Here is a 12,832-nt window from a genome sequence, read left to right as displayed (position 1 = left end):
CCTCTCTCTTTTGTACTTACTCACTTTTAAGTTTAATATAAAATTTGGCAGCAGCACTGGCCCAAGTGAGTCCACACTCAGCAAATATACAGCAAGAGACTCCCTGGCAGTCTCTTCAAGGACATCCCATTAACAAACACAAGAAGTTGACTGACAAGTTGTTGATCCAATCGCAAACGTCCCCAGGAGTCTCTGGCGGTTTTCCCAGCGGTTTCTGAGTCACTTGCACATTTCACAAACATGGCCTCTCAGCCAGCATCAGTCAGGAACTATTTAGCGGAGCTCTGAAAAATCTCATTGGTTTGTCCCCTAACGGCCAGGAGTGGAGAGGGTAACCTAATGCAGACTGACAGTCCTCTTCTCACAGTCCACACTTTTTCCTCCTTTTTCTTTCTTTCTTAGTCTAAGGAACTTTACACTGGAGCTTTGGATGTGGTATGTCAGGTTTGAAAATAATCTTAGGTTTGGATTTTGGAAGTATGCAGAATTAGGATTAGAGTCTCTCAAATCATAATAAAATAAAATCTCAAAATAATATTCAAAAATGCACATATGTTGAGTTTTCCAGTCCAGTTTCTGTCAGCCGGGAAAGCTTACTGGCCAATACAGATAATTTGGCTTATTGGCATAAACTGGTGCGGTTGACTACTACTGTCAATTTTCCTGAAAATTATCCAAAAAAGATGTCTCTAAACTAATACAGGAGTCAACAGACAACCTGGACAGATTATTATAATGAGAGATTCTTTTCTATGCAAGGTTTTGTACAATGAATTTGGGGCAGGCAAATTAATCATGCAAATATTTAGCTCACGGTGAAACAAGACTAAATTATACACCTTCTTGTACTCATGCATCTTTTTAAGAGTCTTCAAGTATGCTTTAAACCCAAACACTGGGAACAAACATGTGTCTGTAAACAGAGATTCTGTATAAATGGCGAACTCAGTCTCAGAAAAGAGTTGCCAAGTTACTGTAGAGCTGGGGTCTTAAACTGTAAAACTGCTGAAGGGATGATGTGAGATCACTGCGCTGGAACCCAGAGCACCATATACAGTAAGAACCGGATTAAAAGAACAACATGAATTGAGCAGAAGAGCGTTTGGTGTTTGTTTGGACAAGACTGCAGCTGTTTAGTGAGGCCAAAATGAAACAGACTACACTTGAGCATGAACTGAGAAAAAGCAGATAGTGATAAACAATCTGACAGAGCACTGGCCGCCTGTTTGCCAGAAAACAGGAAGGCGAGGATTTAGATAACGGCAAAATATTCTAATATTGTAAATGCAACACCATACACGCCTTTTATTCTTTTCAGATTTATTCAGTCTATATTCTAGAGCAACTGCTTTATCATCTTCAAAATATTCTGAGTAATATCTTAAAAAGATGTCTTTGTGCTAATAGCAGTGTTTGCTGACACTAGGCTGAAGCTTTTAGTTTTGCTCAACACAAAAACGTACCTGGTTTGAGAAGGGGTACAATGTTTTGTAACTGCAAAATTGCAGTTTCCTCTCAGTCATTTGCTTGATGGCTGAAGAAGTAAATGGCCAAACGGTCCCAGTCCCACTCATTCACAGAGCCAGCTGGCCAGAGGTCCTCCCACCATCTCAGGTGCAATAACTACAGTAGCAAGTAACGGGACATGTTGCTGCATATAGTACCCGGCAGCTGCCTGTTTGCATTTCGGTTTTCCTCCTAAATGGTCATGATACAACACACAACAACATTTTAAGCAGTGAAAACTGTAAAATTCATAAAGACAGTAAAAACAACATGCTGTACATTAACTGTTATTATTGGATAAACCCTAAAATTTACAACACTGCATCAAAACCAAATATTTTATTCATTAACAAGTTTAGAGACTGAAATAATGGATGCTGAAAATTATCATTTTTTATTATTATTTTAAATTGTAAGAACGTTTTTCTTATATGCAGAAAATTGGTCTTTATCTGTCGTTGATTTAAATGCTTTAGATTTTAAACAAGCTTTTAATTTAGATGACAATACACGAGCACAATATCTGTGAACTAGTAGTAAAATGCTTGCTTTTTACTGTCTCAACATTCACCAAATGCTTCGAACTGAGAAGGTTTTAGAATTACACTCGTCTTCACGCTCTAATTGAGGCTTTTAAAAGAACATTTATTTTAGTACTCTTCTACTGAGAGAATTGGACACAAGCAAAATTATACTCGATGGGAAGGCAGGTGATGACACTTCAAACGTGAAGCTGAGAAAGGGGGGGGGAGGGTGGGACAATTCTACAACTGCCTTAAATCAGAGACACCTGCCATGAAAATGGGCCCTTTGAAGTCATTAGCCGAGCTGGACAAGACATTGCATTTACATTTACAAACAAAGAGGCTGATAAGCTGCGAGTCTACTCATATAAAGAGCCCCTGCACACGCTAACCAAAAAAGAATGATAATGTCAACTTTATCACACCAAAAAAAACAATAACATCCACATTCCAGTTGCACACTGACACCAAGCTCTGGCTATGAACTGACAAAGAGCAATATGACAGGCAGTGTGATGAAAGCAGCATGGCAAAGTCAAATCTGAAGCTGCTCAAAGCTGTTGTAAATAAGGGTGAACGCGATTTCACAAAGTACAACATGTTCCTGGATCAACATCCTTGTTGATCCTGGAACAACATTCCAATCAAAATTGAGGGACAAGTTTTCAAGAAATGTCAATTTTAGGCTCAAAATCAGGGATGCTTCTACACCCTTGTTATTCACCTATCATTTCCCTCTGATTTTAGTCATAAATTATGGGTAGGGTTAGGTTTAGGGGTAGGGATTAGGTGAGGTCTATATCTTTTGACTTTAATGTTGATCCAGGAACATGTCTTACTTGACAAAATCAATGCGACCGTAAATAAGCTTGGGAGTGGATCCTCACCACCGAAACGTCCCAGTGCAGTATAGGGATTGGTGCTTCAGATCTAAACTGGCCTCATTTGAGCTCACAGGACATCCACAGACTAATCCCCCACACTTCCTATCATCCTCTCGGCTTTCATCTGTCCATGTGCATGGCTCTGCCAATCCAATAAGCATGTGTGGGCTATATTACCTACAGTAATGTAATGTACAGTAGTAACATGTAATGTGATCACACAATTTGGCAGGCATTACAGGAGACTGAATTAATGCACTACTGTACTGTATGGCTTTAAGTTTGTAATAATTAAATATTACATTTTTTGAAGAATTATCTTTTTATTTATTTAAAATGGTTTGCACAGGTATTCACAATATACATACACCATATTTGTTATTAGAAAATATTGTTTTATATAAATGTATTTTATTTTTTATTATGATGAATTTAATTTAATGAATAATACAGACACATCCAAATCGAATCTCCAGCAGGTGCAAAACCAAACTTGGATTTTTAAGCTCGAATTTAAGATTTTTAAGAGCTGCACAAATAAAATTAATACCATATGAGCGGGGTAGGGCAATGGTAATATATTAAACTGTAAAATGACAGATCTGATACAGCTTGTCACAAAAAAGTTTTATAAAATAATAAACTTATAAAATTCAGCATTTAAACCATTTTAAAGAAAAGTGTCAATCATTATGTTAATTTAAACAAATTATACATCAGTTATTATATGAACTAAATAACACAAATATATTTTACTGTCTTAATTTAGATTTTTATAATTCCTTATCTTATTGATCCACCAATTCCCATTTATAACTTTGTTTGCTGTGTAAAAACATGGGTGCTCATATTTTATCAATTAAACCATAGCCTTTTCAAGTTTAATCCACATAAATCTAGATCACTATTCTTGTCTTTCCTTCCTCAAATTTAAGACCTCTTAAAATCATAATTAATACTTTCTTGTAACATTTAATACTTTTTATGGTCTTAAATTCGATACAATACGATACGGCAATGTTGCTTTTTAGTTGAACAGCATATGGATTTTTCTTGTTCAATGTATCATAATTAGACATTAATAGAATTTTATCAGCCAACATTTGATATTAAAATGTACCTATTTTAAAGCAATAGTTCACCCAAAAATGAAAATTTACTCACCCTTGGAACATCAAAGTTGTAGATGAGTTCACAGATTTGGAAAAATGTAGCATTTTATCACTTGCTCACCAATGGATCGTCTGCAGTGAATGGGTACCGACAGAACGAGAGTCCAAACAGCTGATAAAAACATCACAATATTTCACAAGTAATCCACACGACTCCAGTCCATCGACTAATGTATTGTGAAGTGAGAAGCTGTAAAGCCAGAAAATCATTTTTAACTTCAAAACATCGTTTCCAGCTAATACGAGTCAATCGACTGATGAATGCTGGAACGTCAACAATTTTTTGCTGTCTCACCCGAATATTTATATACCATTACAAATACTCTAGGCCTCACCTTGATCTCTCTATTCTACATTCTCTTCTCAGTGCTACAGTTAGATGTCAAGAAAGCTATTTTAATACTAGATACTCAAATAAAGGCATGTGCACTAATTCAGATTAACTGTGTTTTACTTTTGGAATCTATTGTAATGTATGTAGTATGACGCGCAGTATGCCACATTATAATGATGATTTGCTTACTCTAGCCACACAACAAAGAAGAAGAGAACATTAGTGAGATAAACTCTGTAGCAATCACTGCATTCCTAACATTTGTTATTCCAGGATCTTCGGCTGTAAATCTCTCCATATAAACAGCATGAGAGGAAACATAGCCGCCACATCCTGCATGCTGATTTCTGTTTAAATTCAGCGCATCTGTAAATCTCTCTGTCTGTCCCGTTGTATATGCTTGTAATGTTTTATGCATAGTTTCACCAAAATGTTTTTTGTACCTTTTGCAAAAGTTTGTTTCCTGTTCAGAAGCGTACCAGGGTTATGAAGTTATATTTTATTAGACGTGATTCTTTTTTTATCTTCCTCTCACTCATTTTAGATTTCGCTGTCAGGGTTCTGTCAGTCAGTTAAAAGAAAAGATAGTAGTTTTTCTTTGAAGTCAGATGGTACTTTAGTTTACCCCTCTTAGCCACGAATAGACTACTTGCAAATCTAAGTAATGGCTTTCTAGATTATGCCTTAATATGTTTAAAGCTGCTACATTAAACTATAATGTTATGTCACTATAATATAACTTAGCTCTAAGTATATGCAATGTATGAAGAAAAATATACTGTTTGCTCTATCTGGCAAAAAAAAAAAAAAACACACAAAATGATGATGCTGAGGCCTGTCTCTTTAAAATGATGCAGATTATGGAAATTTTGTATTATCACAAAAAAAATAGCACTGAACCATAAAATGCCGATATAATTGGGATAGTTTGTCCTTTACCAGATTTATGGTGTAATCTAACGCATTTGCTGAATATATATTCATAATTGTTAATCACTATAGTATGGCAAAACGGTTTTAAATCTTGTCATCTTTAGCCGTTCTGTGATTTTAAGCATTTTGCTTCTGCTTAAGATGCTTATTTAGATAATGAATGAAAACACACAGATCTTTATAGATTGAGAGAGTTAAACAGCATCTCAGTATCATTGTATAGTAATGAATATCAGGATTAAATACTATTCAATATAGTAAATGTTTACTCCACAAGATGTGCAAAAATACAAATGCAACACCTAGTTTCCTTCCAGCAAGAAAATCATTTTTGTGAATTATTCAAGATGAACCTATTGTAACCTTTGTGACAGAGGAATCTCATCTCAAAAGCAATCCACAATTACCCAGCAGATATCACATTAAGCTTTTACTGTACAGCTGTCTTTTTCTAATGGCCTTCTGGAGACACAAAACACAAAACTACATAAGAGTACTGTCCACTAAAAACAGGAAGCAATCTAGCTTTAGTAAGTGCCAACAGCAGCCAGCTCCATATAATTTACTGACCTGTGGGCAAACCTCATGTTGATATAAAGCATGTAATGACCATAGACTGTAACAAAAACAAAAAACAAACAGGTAATGACAGACACTTCCACAATCTCTTCAACAAAAGCAGAATTAGTATCACTAGTCATAGTTTTGTGTTCCTCATGTTTAGATCACCACAAACCAAGACCACTTTCTGAACAAGGGGAGCAGGCATTTGTTTCCACTGAAAGTGAGGGGGCTTAAAGCAGTCTTGTGAAGAAGATTCATTTTTATACTGCTTCTGATTTATGGTGCAACATCATCGCATTTTAACAGATAGTCTTCACAAGGTCACATGCTGTCTTTCCCTCTGTGCTCTATGGTGGATACACATGGAGATATAGAGGCCACTTTGGCTATGTATACTTTGGCTATTTCTTAAAATGACAGTATGAAATAACTGGCTGCCAAGATATGACAGATATGATTAAGCAAAAGCCTGGGTTTGTAGAATAAACGTGTTTAACCTTTGTATAGCTTTCGTAGCACAAATCAATTCATGTGAAAAATTACGTGTGCAAACATAATAAACTGTCAACCAATTTAAAACGGAATAGCAGATACGTGGAAAGTAAGTTAAGCACAACACAAACAAAGAACCTCGCTTACCTAAATCATAGTTGACATGTACCAAACTGCACAGCCAAACACGATCAACAACAAATACCACTTAATCAGCTGTTTTAACCCTTAAGCTGACTTGTTTTAGGTTGATTGGAGGGCAGAAATATATTCTTGCTATCCGTGCTATCAGTTGTTAAAAATGTCAAGCGTTATGAGGCCTGACTAGAGTCCGCGCTCTTAAATTACGCCATTTTGGCGCCATCTGGTGCACATGAGCGTGTACTACACTACATCCTACTCCATTCCCACTGTACTAGCAATAGAATATTTAAAGAGATTTTAATAGCCCAGAGTTTTAAGCTTCGACAGTACGACGATATTTTATTGGACATGACTGGCAATAAATAAATAATGTAAAAATTTAGAAGCACATTTTTCTATATTCAAAGTTCTTGAAGCATCAAAACTGCTGGGGATATTATATGTTAACACAAACAACAACAACAATAATATAACAATATAATATTATTTAAAATAATAATAACAATATACTATTAACGTTAATATTAGTAGTAGCCTACTTTAATATTTCGTAAATTAATAGCAATGTCAAACAGTAGCTATGTAAATAATTATGATGGAGCCCGACTCACTTTAGCGCATCAGTTAATAAAATAATAAAATATCGTTTCAATTTAACTGATTAAAAATGATTCGGTGATTCTTTCAGGTCATGACGTCACTAGGCCATCAAGTGGTCCCTGTCATTCCGCTCTCAAATTTTTGCAGGTACATGGGTGTTACATTTTTTACGATTAGCTACATTCTATTAATAATAAGGACACTTAGGGATATATACGTATGTAACATTTCTGCTATTGGATAACTAAAGTATCTTACATCAGTCAAATCCTCGCTTCACTTCTCGGTTCTCAAGTTGTCGAAACGGCTTCGGTAGCCGCAGGACCATCTGATTCGGAACGAATGATTCATTGAGAAGGTTTAACAGATACAGTGAAAAGATTCGACTCCAAAGAACGGTTCGTTCACTGCTCTTCAAGGCCTGAGGCGATATGTGAGCTTGTTCGCTGTATCGTCCGAATGTTCAAATTTTTCCATGTTCACTTTCCTAACTTTTCTCCTTCATTATTCAAGTGTTTCTTACCGGAGTTCTTTAATAACTTATTAATAAGAGTAAGAACTGGCATATGAACATAACTATAAAAATAAATAGCTAACACAGTCAACATTTGGTATTTTCTCACCCACCGTCTGATAATTGCAGATCGTTTCTGTGCGAACATAAGTGATAAAAACCTCGCCATAATCATGTTTAAAGGGAAAAAAGGCCCGGTTCTCCGTCAGTGTCTGACGGGGTGATCAGCTTCTGAGGTGAGATGGAGAGTGTTGGACTATACATGCTACTAATATAACTCACATAAAGTGATTAAAGACACTATTGACGAATATCTGGGTATATATCATTTTTGCCGGCAGCCATATCACCCTGGAGCCCAAGACCGGTTGCCCACTGAAGCTAAGCAGGGCTGAGCCTGGTCAGTGCCTGGATGGGAGACCTCCTGAGAAAACTAGGTTGCTACTGGAAGAGGTGCTAGTGAGGCCAGCAGGGGGTGCTCACCCTGTGGTCTGTGTGGGTCCTAGAGCCCCAGTGTAGTGATGGGGACACACTATACTGTCAACAAGCACCGTCCTTCGGATGAGACGTTAAACCAAGGTCCTGACTCTCTGTGGCCATTAAAAATCCCAGGATGTCTTTCGTAAAGAGTAGAGGTGTGACCTCGGCATCCTGGCTAAATTCGCCCATTGGCCTCTGACCATCATGGCCTCCTAATAATCCCCATATCCGCTGATTGGCTTCATCACTCTGTCTCCTCTACACCAGTAAGCTGGTGTGTGTGGTGGGTGTTCTGGTGCACTATGGCTGCCGTCGCATCATCCAGGTGGATGCTGCACACTGGTGGTGGATGAGGAGATACCCCTTGACTATGTAAGCGCTTTGAGTGTCTAGAAAAGCGCTATATAAATGTAAAGAATTATTAATTAATTATAAGAATTATATCTGAGAATTTACACTTGAAATATGAGTAGGCTACATAACGAGTTTATATGCTTTTAGTTTCTGAAGGGGGAGCACTTTCCTCTTGAAAAACAGCAGATTACCTCTTCAGTGCTGATGCCTCTTTCTGAAGACACTAAAAGGTATGTTTAGTTTACAATTCTTCTTTGAGGGTGATTTGGTCATACCTTCTGTGTACTGAAGAAATCAGCCTATAGATTGTACTTAATCTAAATTGTCTGTACCCAAAACCATTGAAATACCTGAAAACTTTTTCCACAAAGTTGAACCTTATGTTTTAGGATATATGAAAGTGAAGATTATTTAAAGAACAGGGCAGCGGTTTTCCACAGCAATTTTGTGTCAACATGTAAACCTCGCCAGGGTGTAAAATCTGTGCCTGTCGGCCACTATGTGCTGCCCCACGACTCTATCCAGAATGGTGAGCTGTCCTAACTAGGTGTAAACCATAAACAAGTTATTATTTTTAGTGACATGTTACAATATAAAGATAAAAAATGAGTTTAATAATAGTGAATGCTTGATAACCATTAGAAGTTTTCTCTTTAGAAATGAGAGTGATCACTGGAAGGTTCATTTGGGAAACGGATGAACTGGTAGGAGTACATCTTGTCTGTTACGCCCATGTCCAGTTATTCCTCTCTGTCATTTGTTTGCTTTTCAATCTATTAAAAGTGAGTGAAGAACAAATAAATACTGAAGAATCTGAAGAGAGCCTATCTGATAAGACTGAAGATCAAACAGTGAGAGAGAAGAACAGGTATGCATTAACTCAGCATGTTTGAATTTTTAATTATGACTGAATCTTTATAGTTTGGAGTTTTCATTTTTTAATGTATAATTATTTAATATTGTCCTATTTACTATACAACTTATTTTCATTGCCACAACACTTTATCTTCATAAGAACATGGTTTACACGAGAACATGTACTGCATCTCCATGTTCATGTTATCTATTAGCCAGGATGATTATGAGACTGTTGCATCACCCATCAAAGTGTGTTCATGTTGTGAGATGCTGCAATATCCTGTAAACAACATGGTCTCAGGTACTTAATTAAGAAAAAAACTGACACCATAGAACTTCCAGCTGTAATTCACATGTTCTCAAATTTAGAAACTGTTTTATTGTTCTGTCTCTTTTGCAGGGTATGTTCATATTGACCAAATGAAGAAGTATTCAGGGGAATTTTATGATTTTCTTCCCTCCCTCCATGACCATAACGTTTCAAGATCTAATGACGACACCTTCTCATTGTCACAAAGAAATGAAATATAATATGCTCCACACAAGAAGTGTATTGTCTTTTTTATGCATTTCTTTGAAAAAAGTATTTAATGCAAATGGATGCTAGATGTCAGTTCCTACTCATCTCATATGAATCTTCTTCAGAACAGATTTTTCAGATTTTTCCCAACAATATAAAATCCAATCCCTGTATGTTGAACAGATGCAATATGACAGGTTATAGAGGAAAAACAATGGTAATATCATTAAAGTGATGTACTTAAAAAAAAAAGAAAAAAAAAACTTTCAGTGAGGTGGTCTGTCCATGAACGGATTTTCTCTGAGGTCAACCTTTATAAATCTGCTGAAACCAGGGATTAAGTAATCCTCCAGTGATCTGCTGTTCAATTTAACTGACAGGATCTGCAGATTTGCCATGTCTGGAAATAGGTATTATGTATATATATATATATATATATATATATATATATATATACATAATAACCATTAAAAATGAGAGTGAAAGAGTTACTGTTAGTCCCTAAACATTAAAGGGGGGGTGAAATGCTCGTTTTCACTCAATCTCCTGTTAATCTTGAGTACCTATAGAGTAGTACTGCATCCTTCATATCTCCAAAAAGTCTTTAGTTTTATTATATTTATAAGAGAAAAATAGTCTGTGCCGATTTTTTTCGGAAAAACACGAGCCGCTGGAGGCGTGACGTGTGGGCGGAGCTAAAGAATCACGAGCGCGAGTAGGCTTTTGCATGTTTAGCATGGGAATCCAACTCTTTAACAGTGTAAAAAACTCAGTATGCATGAAATAGCATTTCACCCCCCCCCCCCCCTAACAATAATAACAGATCAGATGTACAGCAGCAGCTTGCAGCAAACTGTAGCCAGTCATCGTCTTAAAACTGTTTTCACATACATACATATTGCTTGTTGAAAAAAAGAAAAAAAAAACATGCCATGCCATAAAAAGTGATTTCATTAACCTGCTAGTGCTGTAGGGATGTTTGTAAAACAGTTCTTGTCCAGGTTCATCAAGACCAGTGACTGTAAGTGATTCGCATCCTCTGGGAGGTCTTGAAGTTTATTATCAGCCAAGTTTAACCATTGCAAACTGCTCAGGCCCTCAAATTGTGACGGCAGGTGCGTAATTTTATTATTATGGAGCCCCAAGTTTCTCTAACATGGAGAGTTTCCCAGTAGACTATGGTATGGGAAAAAGAGCACATCCTACAGCCCAGAGCTTCTTGACTGTAAAACAATTGGTGCTTATTAATCCAATATCACTGTTAGCATGCTTTATTTTCAGAAATGTCATCTGTGTAACATGACTTTTGGGATATGTGTCTGGTTATAGCAAAAATACCAACTAGATGTGTCTTTGTTTGCGGCCAAAGCCATGAGGACTTATAGTAAAAATAAGTGGTAAGTCATGTATCTAGTATTATGTAAAAGTGAATTATATATTTCATTGGTTAAGCCTAAATGGTTAAGCTCTTGTGTGCCTAACTAGTCTTCTATCACACTACAATCCATCACGCTCCCTAAGGTCGCAAAACTCTGGACTTTTGGTAGTACCTATAGCAAAGTCCAATAAAGGTGGTAGATCATTTCCACATTTGGTTCCCAAACTCTGAAATAGCCTTCCTGATAACGTTCGGGGTTCAGACACACTCTATATTAAAGACTTTTAGCCAAACATTTACATAATGTTTCTCAAAATCTTGCACTCAAGTTATATCTGATCATTCTTTGCTTAGTTTGAACACATTATTTTTAGCTTGGTTTGAATAGCAGCTATGCTCATTTTTTCTCTATTTGCTTGTTTCTGCCACGGGATGGGAACTAAGAATGACACAAACTTCAGTCTGGAACCAGCCCCAGAGACCTGAGATTGACCGAACACCTGAGAAGAGATGAGGCAAACTCCTCAGAGGATGCAAACCCTGAAACAACATACAGAACTACCAAATTCTCCTATACGTTTGATCACAACATATAATCATTGCTGTTAATAGTGTTCAGTCTATTTTGACTGTGAATACTGTACGTCAATGACTAACTGCATGATTTTATTCAGTACATATCTGCCATATGGACACCTTTGCTAACCGAATCTTTATAAATGATATCCCATGCTTGATGTAACATTTGAGCCACTTTATATATAACATAGTATATATAACCTTTTTAATTATGTTCGTGTGTTTTTGTTTTCTTATCCGATTCTTGAACGCTCATGAAAAAAGGTTGTAGTGTATTTTAAAACCTCTAGGTGGAGCAGTGATCTTCAAAATCGGAAAACTGTGGAACTCACACAAACTCATTAATGAAGAGCCTGTCTCGCTGTATTGCTATAAAGCTTGGCAGTTTCCCTCTAATCTCCCCTAAGATCAGATAAAGGAGTTTCATTATTTGGTGTTTATTTATTTATTTGTTCTTATTCTTTCCTAGACTATGCCTGTGACTCAAATCTGTGCTCATTAGGTTCCTAATATGAGGCGAGGGAGCTATTTTAAAGCTTTGGAAGCTGGCCACTGTTAGAAGCAGTTGGCATGGACTTTGACTCATGCTTCCAGGATCTATGACCTACTCAGGCTTCAAGCTATTTTTTAGATCACAAATAAACTAACCAAAATTGCCAGAGAATCAAAGGTAAAACAGCATGAAGGGCTTATGTTACACTTTATTATTATTTTGCCATAGTGTCATTTTAAGATGCATGCAAACAGGTATTTATGTTCATGTATTATTAGTTGTTTCATGACTCTTTTTTTATTACGGTTTTCAAAAGCTTTCCTACCCAGCGGTAAGGCTTTTGGTCACAGTGTCTTATTATTTTCCCAAGGCCAAAGCCTCACAAAGATAAAATGAGACTAACAGTGATTCCTACATGGACACAGTACTAAACAAGGTAAACGTTTATGTACAGACATTCTAATACTGCTTAAGGAAGTGGACACACTATTAACAACACTATT

The 12,832-nt window shown here is 36.6% G+C and overlaps 1 pseudogene; it reads left to right on the top strand.

Annotated features, from left to right (window-relative positions):
• The first annotated feature begins 8,638 nt into the window (after positions 1-8,638).
• On the top strand, positions 8,639-9,890 carry LOC113052378 (telomere repeats-binding bouquet formation protein 2-like; annotated as a pseudogene).
• The last annotated feature ends 2,942 nt before the right edge of the window (positions 9,891-12,832 follow it).

Source organism: Carassius auratus, chromosome 32, assembly GCF_003368295.1.
Source record: "Carassius auratus strain Wakin chromosome 32, ASM336829v1, whole genome shotgun sequence".
Lineage (NCBI taxonomy): Eukaryota > Metazoa > Chordata > Actinopteri > Cypriniformes > Cyprinidae > Carassius > Carassius auratus.
Note: the sequence above shows the minus strand (reverse complement) of the source record. Positions and strands in the feature narration are given on the sequence as shown.